Source organism: Urocitellus parryii, chromosome 7, assembly GCF_045843805.1.
Source record: "Urocitellus parryii isolate mUroPar1 chromosome 7, mUroPar1.hap1, whole genome shotgun sequence".
Classification (NCBI taxonomy): Eukaryota; Metazoa; Chordata; class Mammalia; order Rodentia; family Sciuridae; genus Urocitellus; species Urocitellus parryii.
This window is the reverse complement of record NC_135537.1, coordinates 112,517,189-112,534,146: the sequence shown is the minus strand read 5'-3', so window position 1 is coordinate 112,534,146 and position 16,958 is coordinate 112,517,189. Positions and strand designations below refer to the sequence as shown.

The 16,958-nt window shown below is 46.3% G+C and overlaps 1 pseudogene across 1 annotated transcript; it reads right to left on the bottom strand.

The window, feature by feature from the left end:
• Positions 1-4,615: 4,615 nt before the first annotated feature.
• Positions 4,616-16,671, bottom strand: LOC144255941 (Fanconi anemia group A protein-like; annotated as a pseudogene). Its single transcript, XR_013344004.1, has 6 exons — positions 16,593-16,671; positions 16,274-16,384; positions 15,982-16,075; positions 13,945-14,078; positions 13,730-13,825; positions 4,616-4,735 (listed from the first exon to the last, which is right to left on the bottom strand). The product of XR_013344004.1 is annotated as a Fanconi anemia group A protein-like (transcript).
• Positions 16,672-16,958: the final 287 nt, after the last annotated feature.

The window sequence follows — 16,958 nt, the reverse complement described above, 5'->3', positions numbered from 1 at the left end:
GAGAATGTCAGCCCCAAATGTACTTAGGAGTTTACTCAAAACTGAATTGGGAAATGGTCTTCCCCAAGAACACTGCTTCTAGTCATAGCAAATCCTACTTCATAGGAGAGATTGGCAGGAAAACATTGACAAAGTCCTAAAACTAAAAGTCAGTCTCCAGGACCCAATTAAAATATAGATTTTTATATAGACCTTCAGCAGTAGGAAAAAATGAATAAGAGCTACCAGTACTTTTAATCAGAACTTAAAATTACAAATATGTTTTTATTAATTGAAACTCACATGTAAAATTGCCTACCAAAGCAAACACAGGATAAAATAACTAACTCATTTGTTCTCATCTGTCCTCTCAGATCCAACAGTCTATAAAAACCCTCAGGGGTAGAAACTCTGGCTTATTTGCTAATCTTGCCCCAGTTTGTAGCATGTAGTATACAGAAGTGCTCAATAAATGTTAAATAAGAAATATATGTTTCTATATAAATTGGGAAGAAATAAAAATCTAAAAGAATATTTAGGAGTCTTGGAGAATCCCAGGCTGAGTCAGTTAAATGCTGTTAATATTGAAGTCAAGATCCTAGGGTAGGTATTAAGTATAAGTTTAGTTACCTCACATATCTGACTACATAACCTAGGAATCCAAAAAATGTGTGGTGAGATGTTTGTGGAAGAAGGGATTAAAAGTGAAGATTTCTTTCTTTTAATAATGTCTTGCTATGTAGAAAAATGAGAAATTATACCCCAATGATTCAAATGTTTGAATTGCCAAGATCATTGTAATGTCATGTGTAGCTAATTAAAAAAAAATAAATTGAAAAAAAAAGGGCTGGGGCTGGGGCTCAGCGGTAGTGCACTTGGCTAGCAAGTCTGAGGCACTAGGTTCGATCCTCAGTACCACATATAAATAAATAAACAAAGGTCTATCAACAACTTAAATTATATATATAAACTAAAGTAGAGAGCTGGGGTTGTGGCTCAGAGGTAAAACGCTCGTGTAGCATGCATGAGGCGGCACTGGGTTCGATCCTCAGCTCCACATAAAGTAAAATAAAGACCTTGTGTCCACCTATAAGTAAAAAATAAATTAAAAAAAAATGAAAGTCGAGTACTACAATGCTCAAGTGTGAGCTCAGAATTTTATATCTACCTAAATTATCATTCCAGTACAAAGGACACAGTTTTAAAAATGCAAACAAACAAAAACCAAAAAGTCTAATGAACCATACAAACCCCAAGCCCCAAGACTATAAACATCCCTCTCCAGAAATTTGCTGGATAGTGAAGTACAACTATGGAGAAATGACCGGAAAAACAATGTCAAATAACCAATTTGAGGATTAACTCCATTTAATTGTAAGAATAATTGTTCACAGTAGAGGATTAATATATAATGGCTAATACAGAGTGAAATTACACATAAACAACAACAACAAAAGGGTCTACCATCCAAATCCAAGACAGGATGCAGGCAAACTTCAGGCACAGAGGGTGAGAGGAGAGTCCAGCACAAATGAAGGGGACAGCCTGGGTGACCAGACATGGGTAGCAAGGGCTCAGCTGGAAGGCACCTTGGGCAGATCACCTGTACCACAGCAGCATCCAACAGGCTTGGGCTTCAGGCTCATCCGGAGGAGGACCCCATAGCGGGAGGCCAGGAGTGTTTAATGTTGGGGAGTCCTCCTGGGGTAGTAGCCGGAGAAGCAGAGAATGTTACTTTTCATTTGTTACTTCTTGGTATTACTTGAATTTTCTTAGCAATACATTGTATTCTTCCTTCTCTTTCTTCTTCAGTACTGGGATGAAACTTGGGGTCTCCTGCATGCTAGCTTTACCACCAAGCCACACCCCAGCCCTTATTTTTTTATTTACAAAACTACTTTAAAAATTTTTGAGAGATGTGAAACATGGTCAGACTAACCTTTTTTAATGTACCTTTTTTAAAAGAACAAAATTTTCACATTTCCCTGTTTATTATTAAAGAAGGGAATTTCTGCCCTTTTACCCCTTACTTCAAGTGATGGGGCTTCTGCTCCTTTCCCGAAGATGATAATTTGGGTTCTAGGGTAACTGTCTGGAACAATACTTTGTGATGAAACAAAAAAAGGGCCCTTTTTTTTTGGCTGACATCATTCCTGGCATGTGAGTCAAACTGTTAAGTGTGAATAAGAACATCATCAAGGGGAGGAGAGGGGAGGTGGCATCGGAGGCATCAGAGGGTGCGGTGGACACAGCAGACTTGCCAGAGCACAGCTGGTGTGGCCTTGAAGTTATGTAGAGGCAAATTCCACCTGCACATCAATAACCAGGGTCAGGACAGTTTGATGAAGTACAGATTCTAATTAAGAGCCAGAGGACCACAGCCTCACCACCTTCTCAGCCCAAGTTCAAACTTGAGTAAGGATTGCAGCGAAGGTGGCTGGAGACTGCTCCCTCACACTGTGCACAGGCATGGACTCCAGTCAGGCAGTTACCAAGGAGAAAACTGGTAGAGACTACCCAAGGATGTCAATCAACTGGTGGTTTACATCCTCCAGTAAATAAAGTAAAAAGTCTTGTTCTGTGCTCTGTATTATTGCCTTGAATCTGGAAATTAATCCAACCTATAAATTCTGACGTGAAGCCAAATAAAATGGGTTGGAATGAAAAAAAAAAAAAACTTTAACAGTTCTAGTTGGTTCTGGCTGGTCATTATATCCTAGAACCAGAGCTTTTTTTTTTTTTTTTTTTTTTGGTAGCACAAATGGAACCCAGGACACTCTACTGCTGAGCTAAACCCCAGTCCTTTTTTGAGATAGGGTCTCAATAAATTGTGAGGGTCTCACCAAGCTGTGGAGGCTGGCCTTGAAACTTCCAATCCTCTTGCCTCAGCCTGCCAGTCACTGGGATTAGAGGTGGACACCACCAGGTCATACTGAACCTGTACTTTTCAAAGTGACCACTAGGCCAGAGGCCTAAGCAGGCATCTATTTGAATAGTCACTTTGGGATCTTGGAGTGCAGCAAGGGACTGGCTATCCTCACTTCAAACAGACCAGCTCTGGTTCATCAGTATGAGCTGTTTTGATGTGCATTATGTTCATAAAAATTGACATTAGAATTATTTGTAAGATTTCATTTTATGTTTCATTATTTCAATTTTTTTCTGCTCAACCTTTACCCTAAATAATATTCATTTTCTTGAGCTATTTAGGGAGAAACATTCATTTGTAATTTATAGGATGAAAATATATTTTCAATGGCCTTGAGAAAGAAGCCATTTCTCTTGAACCTGGAATTTTTTTCTGCATATAAGAGAATAAACAGTCTCCTCACTGCAGACAATAAGAAAGCAAGGCAGTCTCCCCAGAGTTGCTCACCATGAAAATGTGTCCAGAAAACCTTATGTGCATGGGAACCAGATGGCACCTGGAATGAGGACTCTTCCTTCCACACAAGTGTTTACAACAAACCATTGTTAACATCTTTGTATGAAAACATGACAGGACATACTAATGAGAAGCTTTTACTTGATGTTTTATTTGTAGAAAAGTTTCAGTTTTGCCATATTTATATTTTAAAATGCAAATATGAGAAGAAATGAGATTCTCCAAAATGTGGCCTGGGAACAGCTGATCTAGAAAGCTCTGGAGAGAAGGATCTGCATCCACAGGCCTGGCAGGCACTGCACTCTGTGTAGTGAAGGCTCTGAGCATTCTGCTACAACTGAAAGGACCCCAGGTATACCCCCACCAGAGAGAAGAGGGCCAGGCACAGTCATCCACCACCACCAGCAGCAGAATCCCGACCTGGTCTGTGGCAGGTCCAGGCACTGACTGACCTCCCTAAGCCCTGGAAACCCAAACAGGGCAAAGTTGATTTGAGCTTGGCCTGCTGCTGTCAGCTGCTGATTTGTTGATGTTCCTCTCAAACAGCCTTGCCTCATGCACTCACTGGGAAGGGAAGCAGGTGACCCCATAGCTGCTGGCTACCATGGCAGTCTGCTTTCTGAACAGAGGCTGATGCCTACAAAAGTAACTAAGGGAAATGGGGGCTACAGCATGTCTAGGAAAAGAGGTGCATGCAGATAAAACAACTACCCGAGGAAAAGCAGGAAGAGGTGAAGAGCTACAAACCCTTCAGGTGTAGCTGAAATGAAAATGGAGAGGAAATGGAAACCCAGCTTCTCTGTCCAACTTTTGGGAACCTTCCTTGCTAAGAGGTCAGCCATTGAGTTTGGGGAGAAAACTTCAGAGACGGGAGCTGAGGTGTGACATTGAGTGATGGGTGTCAGAGGGACTACCTCAGCCTAGTAGGATTCATAATGGGAAGGGAGAAGGCAGCATTTTTTGGTGGGGGAAGGAGGGCAGCGGGAAAGTACAACAGCTATGAACTTGCTCAAATAGGCTGGTCACTGGGGCCACCTACAAGGAAAATCAGTGTTCACTGGAGTGGAAGATGAACATGGGCAGACCAACTGGGCCACCAAGTGGGGAAGGAGCTTGTGAGGGGGGAGAACAGGACAAAAGAGGTGCCATCTCCCCAAACCTGCTGAACTGAGTGTCCAGCCTGTGAGTGGCCCAGTAGGGCCATCAGCACTGGAGAGAGACAGCGTGGGGTGGAAGATGAGGACAGAAGGATTCAGGCCACAGGGAGGGCCCGACTGGTGACACAGCAGAATCCAGGAGGACAGGGCAGAAAGAGAGCAGCCCACCAGGTCAGGAGCTTGTGGCATGCTGAGACTTGTCCAGCCGCTGTGCCTGGAAGCAGAAACACCCTGTTGTGGTGGAGCCGGCTCAGGCCAGCATGAGATCTGCTGCAATTAATGGAGAACTACAGGGACAGTTTTATTGCATCCCAGTTTCCAAGCAGGCTAGGATAATTCTGCAAATCCCCCTCATGCATTATATAAGGGTTAGATTATGATTTAGGAGACAAGCCTTTTCAGGAATATTAGTTTATCAGTGAAAAGAGACCCACTTATAATTCATTTACTGAGAACTCAGTAGGACAAATAAAATAATTAGGCTTTTTTTAAAAATAGCACTTCAGCTTTGCAATTGTTCTTCATAATAATGAGCTGTTATGTACAGAGTTTCCACTCTTTATTTTTTTAAATAAGAAATTACATGCAAGCCAAGTAAGACAAAATGCAGATCTAGAGGTTTCTGTGGTTATAGTAATCGGCCCACAGTACATAAATCCCCTGTCACTGGAACCTGGCTGCACTAGGAATAAATCTCTTATTTATGCATTTCACAACCATAATATTTAACAGTGTCATTTTCATGAGTACATGTGCCAGATTTAAGAATGTAAAACATTCTGAATTTATAAAAACAAATGAATTATATTTACATTACAGAAAGATTTACTGCAGGGTTCTTGTAACCAATAAGCTCCTCTAGTGCACTGAAGATGTAATTTCTAATGCATCTTAGTCAAACTTTTTGATCAAGAACATATTACTATACCATGCAAAGTATATAGAAACACTGAAATCACACTCAGCTTTGGGGGTGAAAAATGCTACAATATTTGTGTTCACTGACCCTCCTTCCTCCAAGTCCACAGTGGACGAGTCTCTGACAATATGCAAATTGTCTAACAAGTACTTACTATGCCATCTGTGGGGTACACGAATGTGATTAAGGCATGGCACCCAAGAACAGTTCTTGTAGGTCGAACTGTCTCTGTGAGGCATGAGAAATGGAATAATATAACCACCCACCAACTGAGCCACCATTATGAGTCAGAATCCATGACTCTTGAAACATTAATTGAATCTTTCAACCTTTGAGTAGGTGCCATTTCCATCCCATAGATAAGAATGAAGATCCAGAGAAGGCACATGAGTCCTGGACTTGGAAATAAGAAGACACAGTTCAAATGTCTGCTCTTACCAGGGCCCAGGGCATGTCACTGAACACTCCTGGCTTCTATCTTCCCAACACATAGTAGGGCATCAGCACCTCCACAGAGCAATGGGAAGGATTAAAGCACTCAATGCAAGGTCTCATAAGACAGTATTAGTTCAGTAACTTTTGCTAGAGATATGAAATTAGGGAATTTTTATCATATTCCTGACTGTCTCATCCCAAACATGGTGCTTTGGAAAGAGGTTAAGTTTTAGACTCAGTGGGAAGGACCTGAAGCAAAAAGGTGGCATGACAATAATGTTGGAAGTCTGAGGAAGGGTCTGTGTTCACCTTGGGCCCAAAGAGCTGGGAGGAAGACCCTGGGGAATCCAACTTTGGGAAACTATTATTTTCTATTCCTGAATGAGAAAACAAATTTATAAGATTTCTGAAATCTCTCCTCCCATGTTTATTTTAATCATTCCCTTAAAAATGACTATTCTAGAGCAAATACAAGTAATGTGGGGCTCAATAGTTGCTTTGGGGCTAAGTCAAAATAGGAATAAGTCTTACCAACATCTGTGGAGAACTGACACCTAGAATATTATTTATAATTACAAAGCAAACCCATAATGCACCTATAAGAAGAGTTCCCCCTCTCTGATTAATGCATTGGAAAAAAATATTAGTCTTAGAAATTTTGTTCAAATGTTTTAACTTCAAATCATCATTTAACAGTTTTTCAGCACTGAGACTGCCAGGCCTAGTAATACAAATATTAAAATATATATGTATTTTAATTGGGTAGACTCCGAACAGACAGCAGAAGGCAATCAGTGCAATCGTGAAGGTATACACCATGGATGTTTGTAACTACTGGTTACAGTGAATTATGGTAAACAGTCCCATATTACTGTCTTTCCCTGGCCATTAGACTTGACATTCCTATTCTCCATCAAAATCTCATTTTCTTATTAGACCTACAGTTTCCATAATTCTCTCATAAGACTTTCTCAGGGCTGGGGTTGTGGCTCAGGGTTAGGGTTTAGGGTTTAGGGTTTAGGGTTAGGATTAGGGTTACTCAGAGCATTAAGCTGCACCCTCAGGTCTCAGGGCCCAAGTTCCTGTAGAGGACAGAGCCATGAATCCATCAGGGCCCAGGGAGCTGCCCCAGAGTGCACAGGGGCCAAGGTGCTGGGCCCACCTTTCAGTACAGGGCTGTGAGTGAGAACCTGGGTCAGGGTGTGGCTGAGGAACCTCTTCAGCGCATCCGCAGAAACCCCACCACACGGGAGAGCCTGGAACACACCAAGCCTGAGCACAGCAGAGGGAGACTCTCAGGAGGGAAGGCTGCCCCTTCAGGCCCAGTCCTCGCACCGTGGGTCTCGCAGGCATTCCTTTCTTTATCCTTAAAAGCGCTTTCTTGGTCAGGCCATGAAGCTGCAGGGGTTTTTGTTTTTTCTTTCTTCTTTTGATACAAGGAATAGAAACCAGGGGTGCTCTACCACTGACTACACCCCCCCAGTCCTTTTTATTTTTCATTTTATGACAGGATCTAAGTTGCCCAGGTTGGTCTTGAACTTGCATCCTCCTGCCTCAACCTCCCGAGTCCCTACAATCACAGGTATGGCCACTGCACCTGGCCAGCTCTAGGCTTTGAGTGGGATCCAAGGAAAATGGTCTTATCAAGACAGAAATGAAGCAGTGAGGAGCTGAGAGTGCAGAGGCAGGCTGGAGGCGAGAAGCAGATAAGGAGGATGGGCCATAACTGAGCAGAAATGGGCAGCCAGGAGGCCTCAGCCACCAGGAGCAGACCAGGGCATAGCACCCGGCATGTGCAGTGGCTGTGGCAGCTGTGCTCTTGTTAGAGCCAATGACTCCAAGAGAGCAGGGAAGGAGCATGGGGCAGATGTCCCTAGGCTGGGGTCCGCCTGCCACTGTACAAGACTCCCCAACATGGGTAAGGCACCCACAGCCATGGCAACGAGGGGGCAAGAACCAAGGGGCCAGCAGTTAAGTCCCACCCCTGCCAGCCTTCTCCACAGAGCACACTGCAGCCGGGCCAGCGGGAGCCTGGCCATTCCCATGAGAGAATGTCTGAACTTAAAGTACTACAGCCAAACACAGACATGAGGAGAAACAGCACAGCAAGCCACCCGACTCAGGAAGCTTGTCTCAGAGATCTGGCCCAACAGGCCGTCTGGGCCTGACCTGCCAGCCTAGCTCAGTGGGGAGCCTACCTGAGGTGCACAGACAGGGCCTCATTACAGGGTCACAGAGAGTGTCCTCACAAGAAGCCAGACCTGCTGGCCCTCAAACTCCAGCTTAGACCCAGAACTGTGAGAAAATGTCTGCTAAGCCACACAGTCCACTATATTTTGCTCTGGTAACTTGGGCAGACTAACACACACACATACGCACACACACATATACACACACACAAATAACGTGGTGCACTCCTAATTTTGTACCCAAAAGGACTTAACATCAGCATATTATAGCAACATGGCCTCATCAATGTTCATAGCAACTCAATTCACAATGGCTAAGCTATGTCATCAACCTAGGTGCCCTTTATGAATGCATAAAGAAAATGTGGCACATATACACAATAGAATTACTCAGCCATAAAGAATGAGATTATGGCATTTGCCAGGAAATGGATGGAATGTATCATGTTAAGTGAAATAAGCCAAACCCAAAAATTAAAGGCAGAATGTTCTCTCTGATATGCAAATGCTGACTCACAATGGGGGTGGTGGAGGGGGTGGAGGTTCACTGGATTGGACAGGAGAGTGAGGGGAAGGGAAGGGGATGGGAAAGACAGTAGGATGAATTGAACATAACCTCCCAGTGTTCTTATGTGAGTACACATAGTATGTCAAAGTACACTCTACCATCACATGTAACTCAATAACAAAATGGTGTTTTAACCACTGCAACAGAAACACTGAGTCATTCAGCACATCAAGCCCCTTGTAAGAGATAAAAATCAAGAGGAAAACAATTAAAAGACTGAGAAGAGGGCTAGGGATGTGGCTCAAGCGGTAGCATGCTCGCCTGGCATGCGTGTGGCCCGGGGTTCGATCCTCAGCACCACATACAAACAAAGATGTTGTGTCCACCAAAAACTAAACAATAAATATTTAAAAATTCTCTCTCTCTCTCTCTCTCTCTCTCTCTCTCTCTCTACCTATCTCTCTCTCTCTCTCTCTCTCTCTAAAAAAAAAAAAGACTGAGAAGACCTGGAAATATGGGGCCTCTACCTGGCCTCTTGGGATTCCACCCTCAAGGCCCTGACCCACTGTGCACTGAAGCACATCCTGACCCCCACCTCCCATGCTCAACTCTGTGAGTCTACGGAGCCCTGAAAAGAGAAGGCCACCCTGACCAAGCCTGACAACGGCAGATCTGAGCAGGACCCAGAGAGCAGTGCGGGGCTGGCCACACGGGAGGACCAACAGCAGCAGCATGTTCTGGGAAGCTCTGTGGTAGGGTCTGAGGGCAAAGAGAGGAGGAAGCCATGGGGCTCAGCTCACATCAGGAGGCCCCATTTCCTGAGGGACTCCAGAAGCAGGTGGGTTTCCTACTGGCTCTCAGAAGATGAAGGAGAGAGTCGTGCCCTGGACCAGGGGTTGCTACCCTAGAAGGGTTTCAATACCATGGGAAGGCCTCCACTCAAAGGCTTCTGCCCCTGGCCTCCCTATGAGCATGGACCCTTCCCCAAATTGCCCACATACCAGCAGCTCACCACCCTATGATCGGAGGACTCCTCCTGAAGGCCGGCAGCCAAAGTGTCAAGTGCCACGGACAACACAGGACAGAAGCAGCACTCAGCAGGCACTAACAGTCTGTCAGCACCCACCCTCAAGTGCTCTGGGACAAGGGGTCAATTTCTGACTCTCAGGCCTCTGCAGGCCCTTAAATCCCATGGCACTAGGTCCAGCCAGCCAGTTACCTACCCTCAGGACACCGTGGCCTGCCAGCTTTTTGTTTTCTTTTGTGGTTCTGGGGATGGAATCCAGGGCCTGGCACAAGCTAGAAGTGCTCTGCCACTGAACTGGGTCCCCAGCTCCTCACAACAAGCAGGCTGCTGATGCTGCAGTGAGCTGCACCACTGTGCAGCCCTGGAGCTGACTGTGCAGCCACACTGAACGGGGCTCTGCAGCACCACGCCGGCCAGCTACTGCCAGGACAAGGCCGGAAAGCTGGGACGGCTCCTGAGCAGCCACGTGTTCCCAGCTGCAGGGGCCACTGACTTACATGAGAGCATGCTCTGCAGCACCTCAGCAGCCACCTGTCAGAACAGAGCACAGGGCTGTCACTCGGCAGTGTCTGGGCAGTCATGCACTCGCACTAGACACACCTGTCACCTCTACAAAGAAGAGCACCTAAAAAATTCCTTCACAAACCTAGAAATCCCCCAATGCTGCCCACCATGACACCCAGGCATGTCCCCGCAAGGTCTAGGCCGGGACCCACAGCCCCCGCTCTGGCTGCACCCCCTCCCTTCCTGTGCTGCCAGGATAGACCTGTGCTGCTGTGAAGACCCCTGCCCTGGAGACCTCTGGAAACTCAGGACACCCTCAGTGGTCACTTCGCAGAAAATGATTTCCTTACGCAAAACTTATAAGTGTGGACACAGAACAAATGGCAGCCACTAGCCCAGGAGTTCCAAAAGGAGCCAAGACCTGGTGGGGCCTGCTCCTCAGGCCCCAGCCCACTGCTGCTAGGAGGCTGAGTCGGGCAGCTCCCTGCTCTGCTGTCCCTCCTACCTGGGACATTGTTCCAGTCTCCTCCACTCTTCTCAGATCCGAGTTTTCCTGAAATCCCTGTGAAACCCACAGCTCCACAAAATCTGGAAAACCACAAACCAAAGTATTTACACACATATGGTCTCCAAGCAGCTGTGACTCACACAGATCCCTAGGGCCACCCAGCCCCATTCCTATCAACATACACGCACTTGCCAAGCCAGACTTACCCTCACTCTATTTTGGAAGTACTTAGCATACATCAAATTTATATTAAGGGCTTTTTCTCTTAATGCAAAGAAGTAGATCTCAAGGGATGGCTCATGGATGGTCCCCCCACAGCAAATACAGGACATGCAGCTCATCCCACCAGGAAGGAGCTTTTTGCAAGGGAGGATTCCAGGCAATGCAGGCAACCAAGGCTCACAGAGCAGACAGAGCTGGCCACTAATGGAAAATGCAGCCTCTGCCAACCCCCTCCAACTGCTGAGGCTAAAAGCAAATTCAGGACACCACAAACTTGCTGGGCCCCATGCTCACAGGCATGGCGAATGCTCAGCTTCCCACTGGCCGAGGGAACTTTTTTTTAATATTTACTTTTTACTTTCAGATGGACATTATATCTTTATTTTATTTTTATGTGGTGCTGAGGATCAAACCCACGGCCTCATGCATGTCAGGCACTCTACCACTGAGCCACAACCCCAGCGCCCCCAAGGTACTTTTCTCAGGAACTATGAACATACCAGAGAGCACAGCCCTAGCGATGTCCAGGTATGGGCAGGAGGTGTCTATCTGCTGGCACAGGAGGCACAGGTTCCTGAGGAGCCACGCCACCACGGCCCGCATGTCAGGATGGCTGGGGATACAGCGCACAGTGGATCTGGGTCTGCCTGACCCCATGGCTGCCTCCCCTTACTTGGCAATTTTCTGCAACCCTCACTCCACTGTGAAGCCTAGTCTTTCTGCTCCAAAAGTCCAGGGACCAGCTACAGGGTTCTGCCTGGCTGCAAATGACCCAGAATCAATTTCAAATGGTTCACTTATCTGCACTGAACACTGTAGGCATCAGGGATGGGACACATACGGGATATGTGCAGCTCCTTTGCACATACTCTCTGTATGTCTTTGTTTCCTACTTCACTGGTTTCTGCTATAACCCTTATTACTTTCTCCCTCCATCTGGCTTAACTTGCTCTTCTCTTTCTAGTCTCTGAGGTTAAGCCTAGATTGATAACATTCTTTTTTGAAATATAGGTTTTTATAAATATGGATTGCCCTCTAAACATTTCCTTAGCTGTGTTCCACAGATTCTGGAAGACTATTTTCATTTCCACTCATCTCAAGGTATATTAGGTGCACACTAAACTTCATGTAGTGAAGTTTACTACCCTTGTATAGCTTCTGGCTCTGTCACGTTTAGGCTTCCCACTTCAAAATCACGAAAGTCCTCCCAGGGCTGGCTTTTATGTATTGACATTTTCCTCTTTAATTCATCTAGAGGTTTTGTTTAGTTTTGCATACAGAACCCAGGAACTCACAGGTTCCAGGCAGCTCGAGGACACTGAGCCACCCCATAGCCCGGGCTTTTTTTGAAATAAGAAAAAGATATGACCTTTTTTAATCAGTGTGAGCCACTGTCACACCACCATTTGGTTTCAGGTGGTGTGGAAAAAAATCACACATGATTTCAATAACAACTAATGTTCTCGTTAAACAATGAGGCAATTGCTTCTCCAGGTGCTTTTGGAAGTAAATAATTCATACTAAACAGCAATGTCAAAGCAACACAGATTCACTAGTGCACTACCTTTCCAGCGGCTCTTGTAGGCTCATGACACTTTGCACATGAAGACACCATACAGCTTCAAGCAAGAGAGAGTTCTGAGGAAAATGAGTGCTATGAGTCTGTGCCTGTGTCCCAGCCTAGGCCGACTTCATGCCCACTGAAACATGGCCAGAGGCCTCACTTTGGGCTCACGTTCCTACCCCCCTTCAGGCTCTTCTGCTGTCCTGGGGCTTCTCTCCATTCCCACAGTCTAACCTGCTGCCTGTCAGGCTCTCGCAAGCCACCCCAACCTGGCTCCATGCAGCCAACACAGCAACCCAGTGGTTAAATGCCCCTGGGTTCTAATCCCTAGTACTCCAACTCTTCTGTAGATGCCTTTACTGGCTCCTCATCGCTTTGGGGACAAAGTCAAACTCTTATGCATGGAATAGGCCTTTCCTCATGAGCCTCCCCCAGGGAAGCCCCCCTGGACTGGCCAGGCATTCACACCATTCCACTGGACCCTGCTCAGACCATGCTGATCTTGTCCCCCACCACCTGCTATCCCCTCCCCTCCCCCAAACTCCAGGCAACTTTCAGCTGCCAAGAAGCCTTTCCTCACACCTTCTCTGCACAATTGTGAAGATGACACAATGCAATTTTCATGTGCATGTCATTGCCTTGTCCTAAATTAGATGCAATGAGCACAGGGATCATAAGCAGGATAAAAGGATGGAAGTTACCACTTTGGCCGTTTCTTTCCTTTTATACACTTGCTCAGGCAGTTAGCACAAAATGGTAACTGAGCACTTTCAAATCTTCAAAAAAAAATCTGTAAACTGCCAGGTGCAGTGGTACACACCTGTAATCCTAGCGGTTAGGGAGGCTGAGGCAGCAGGGTCTGAAGCTTGAGGCCAGGCTCAGCAACTTAGCAAGACCCTGTCTCAAGATAAAAAATAAAAAGGACCATGGATGTGACTCAGTAGTTAAATGTTCCTAGGTTCTAATCCCTGGTACCAAAAACCAAAACGAAAAATATCTGTAAACCTACAGAGTTTGAATTATTCAAAAAAATACTTTTAGTATATTTAAATACTCTACTACTACACTGAAAAAGACTTCATGATAATATACCCAAGAAGGCAGACCACCCTGTTTCTGGGATGCACTCTATTCTAATAAAGATTGCCAACAATGGGCAGACACTGGCAAAAGGACTGAGGCTCTTCCTTCCCAGCACAGGAGCATCTGATGAACTTTTATTTCATTATCATTAAACAACATATTCAACTGAATCCCCAAGAAAACCCAGGGTTCTGGCTCCAACCAAATCAACAGAGCACTGCTGGACAAGACCAGAGTTGAGGTTGTTACCTGTGCTTTCCATACTTCTTGGCAGAAGGAGAGGCGGGAGAACATGCTGTGTGCCAGAAGATACTGAGCAATCTCAAGCAAGGAAGACAGTTTCTTCTGAAAGGACAATAGATCTTTTTTGAAGACAGGCAGACAACCTAAACTACAGCAGTGTGCTATTTCCACACAAACTCATGAGCAACAACATGTGACATTTAGGGGAACTGGCATCTCACTCTTTGCTCGGTGCTGAGCAGCACGGGATGGCTAGGCTCCTCACAAACCATCTTCATACTGCAGGCAACTTTCCTTGCTGACAGTTTCCCCACAGGAACCCCCACCTTCAAGGCCTGATCCTGAAAAGCAGAGCCTTAAAGACAAAACAAAAAACAAAACTTTTCCTGAAAACATCAGCAATTTGAGTTAAAATATCTTTTTAAGCCACAGCACACAGAAAACTGTCTTCAAAAGGGGGGAAAATGAAAAGGGAAAAACATGATACACAAAATAAGACACTTTCATGGACCAAGCAGCTCTACTACAATGAGAGGTAATTTCTGAACCCAGAGCTGTGCACACGCACAGGCAAGCAGGATGAGCAGATATGCTGACAGCTACACAAAGAGCTCTATCTCCACCGTTCAGCCAGCACCACCGAATGAGAACCCCAGCAGGCTCTTTCAACTACTCTTCTCCTTTCTCTTCTTTTATTCCCCGTGCTGGGGATGGAACCCATGGCCGCCCATGCTAGGTAAGTGCCCAGCCACTAAGCGTTCATGGGTGCGGCAGTTTGTCTTCCTGATTACTTCAGCATCCAGATGACCTGTAGGATGGAAGCATCCCACCGCCTTTATAGGTAGGGGCTTCCCAATGCTCTGCCACACACACCTGGTGGAAGAAAGGGCCACAGGTGGAGTCAGTCTGCAGGGCTAACAGAAGGAACCCCAATGCTGACTCTCAGGCAGCCACCAGGCTACTCCTGAGCAACCAGTCTCTAGTCTACCTTCCTTGAAGTGAGAAACTCTGTGCACCCTGGAAATAGGTAACACCTACAAGCAGTCACTTCCTTAGCTTCAAAAACTAATTTATGAGAAGAAATAGAAAGTTCTAGTACATGATCATTATCTTCAAGATTCTGAAAGCACATATATATGAAGTGAGCAAATGCGATGGTTTTAGAAGCTTCAGTAGAGTATTAGAAATCAACTATTTGTTGCCAGGGAAAATTTATTTTTATTTAAAATGCATTTATCTTATTTACTTATTTAATTTTTAAAGCATGGTAGCCATCTCTTCAGCAAAAAAACAAATTTAGGGGCTGGGGTTGTGGCTCAGCGGTAGACCACTTGCCTAGCACGTGCGAGGCCCAGGGTTCGATCCTCAGCACCACATAAAAATAAATAAATAAAATAAAGATACTGTGTACACTAAAAAATAAATATTAAAAAAAAAAAGAAAAGAAAAAGAAATTTAAAAACTAATGGATGGGAGCTGGGGTTATGGCTCAACGGTAGAGTGCTCGCCTCGCACGTGCAAGGCCCTGGATTTGATCCTCAGCACCAGATAAATAAATAAATACATAAATAAATAAATAAAAATAAAGTTATAAAAAACAACAACTACTACTACTAATGGGTGGAGGGTCCATACTTCTGTGATTAAGGATAAACAGCACAAGATCTCATGCCTCATCCAAAGTCCTTACAAGAATGTACAACCATGCCTGGCCTCTGGACTTGTGACTCATCATCTGTGAGATTCAAAACCAGTTATGGCAGTGAAAATCAGGATCATTTCCCAATGGCACACAGCATCAGAGATTCTGCCAGACCTATTATCTACGGTTACCTTTATACTTCTTAAAAACAAATTAGTGATTCAGTTAATTCCACTATTTGCAAAAATAGCTGTCACGTAAAAAACTATGAAGGACAAGAAGAAATCTAACACATTTTTTATTATCTCCTCCAGAGCCTTCCCTATCTCACTATCCCAAATTGGGAGGAAAGTGGCCACCTAGAAACACACTTACCTTCCTCCTTCCTCCCTGACACACACCTAGAAACACACTGCCTTCCTGCCTGCTCCCGGCACAGCAACCTCTGCTTGTGCACCTCTGTGGATGAGCAGCACACACTGCGGTCTTTCATAAATCAGCTTGGTTCCTACCCAAGTCAGTCAGTTTCTAAACACAGCAGCAAAACAAGCCCACACCAAATCATAAAATAACAAATCCTCTAACTCCATGAATTAAGAATCCAAGTGTAACTCACCTATGAAGGAACAAGAACCATCCGTGGAGGCCTTGTCACTGTCACAATCAATCAATCTGTCGAGGCACAATTTTTCACAGAGTGGATCTTCCACCTAGAATCAAAGCAGGGCGTGCACCACTGTCAAAACCCAGAGGCTCCTACCGGGCCGGCCTGAAACTTTTAAAGTGGAACTGACTGACCGCAGCCTGGGGAGAGTCGTTAACCCACTCCTCAACTGCGCTCTCCACCGAGACGCCCTGCTCTCCTCCCCAGGCAGCCGGGAGCCAAGGCCACACCGACTTCCTCTCACCTCAAGCAGAAGGTCACTCAGGCTCTGGTGGCGTCTCAGGAGTTGCACCGCCGAGTTCTTCAGTTTCTGTCCCCTTTCCGGATTATATTTTTTGCCTCTTGACTCTTCCCACTAAGGAAAAGGAGAAAATCAGTTGCCAGAAGTCGACCCAGCGAGCTCCTGCCCCGGGCCCAGGGGACGCGAGGCATACCGCCCGCGGGGTGGCCGGTGGCCCAGCGGGCGGAGGGCCGGGCCGCCGGGACCCTTCAGGCCTGAGCCGCCCCGCAGTGGGGAAGCGCCCAGGGAAGGGGCGCGGGCCGGCGGAGGTCCGCCCACCTACCCAGCAGCTCCGCCCAGGACCTCCGGCGGCGCAGCGGATCGGAACCCGCGGCTGCTCCCGGAGGCGGCGAGCCCGCCATGGTGAGCGCCAGGACGTCGAGGCGCTTGCTCTCCGAGCCCGCGCGGCCTTCTCATTGGCTGCGGCCGGTTCGCGTGTTTCGGGGCTGAAGTCCCCAGGCCACACCCCACGAAGGCGGAAACCTGGGGCCGCGGCCATCTTGGCAGTGGTATCAGAAAAAAGGCGCTGGCGGCCATCTAGGTGGTGGCAGGAGCGTCCAGCGCTCACGCCACGAAAGAAAAGTTACCCGGGGTTGGAAGCTGGAAGGGGCAATGGGCGGTGCGGATTGACAGTGGCATCCTGCCAGGA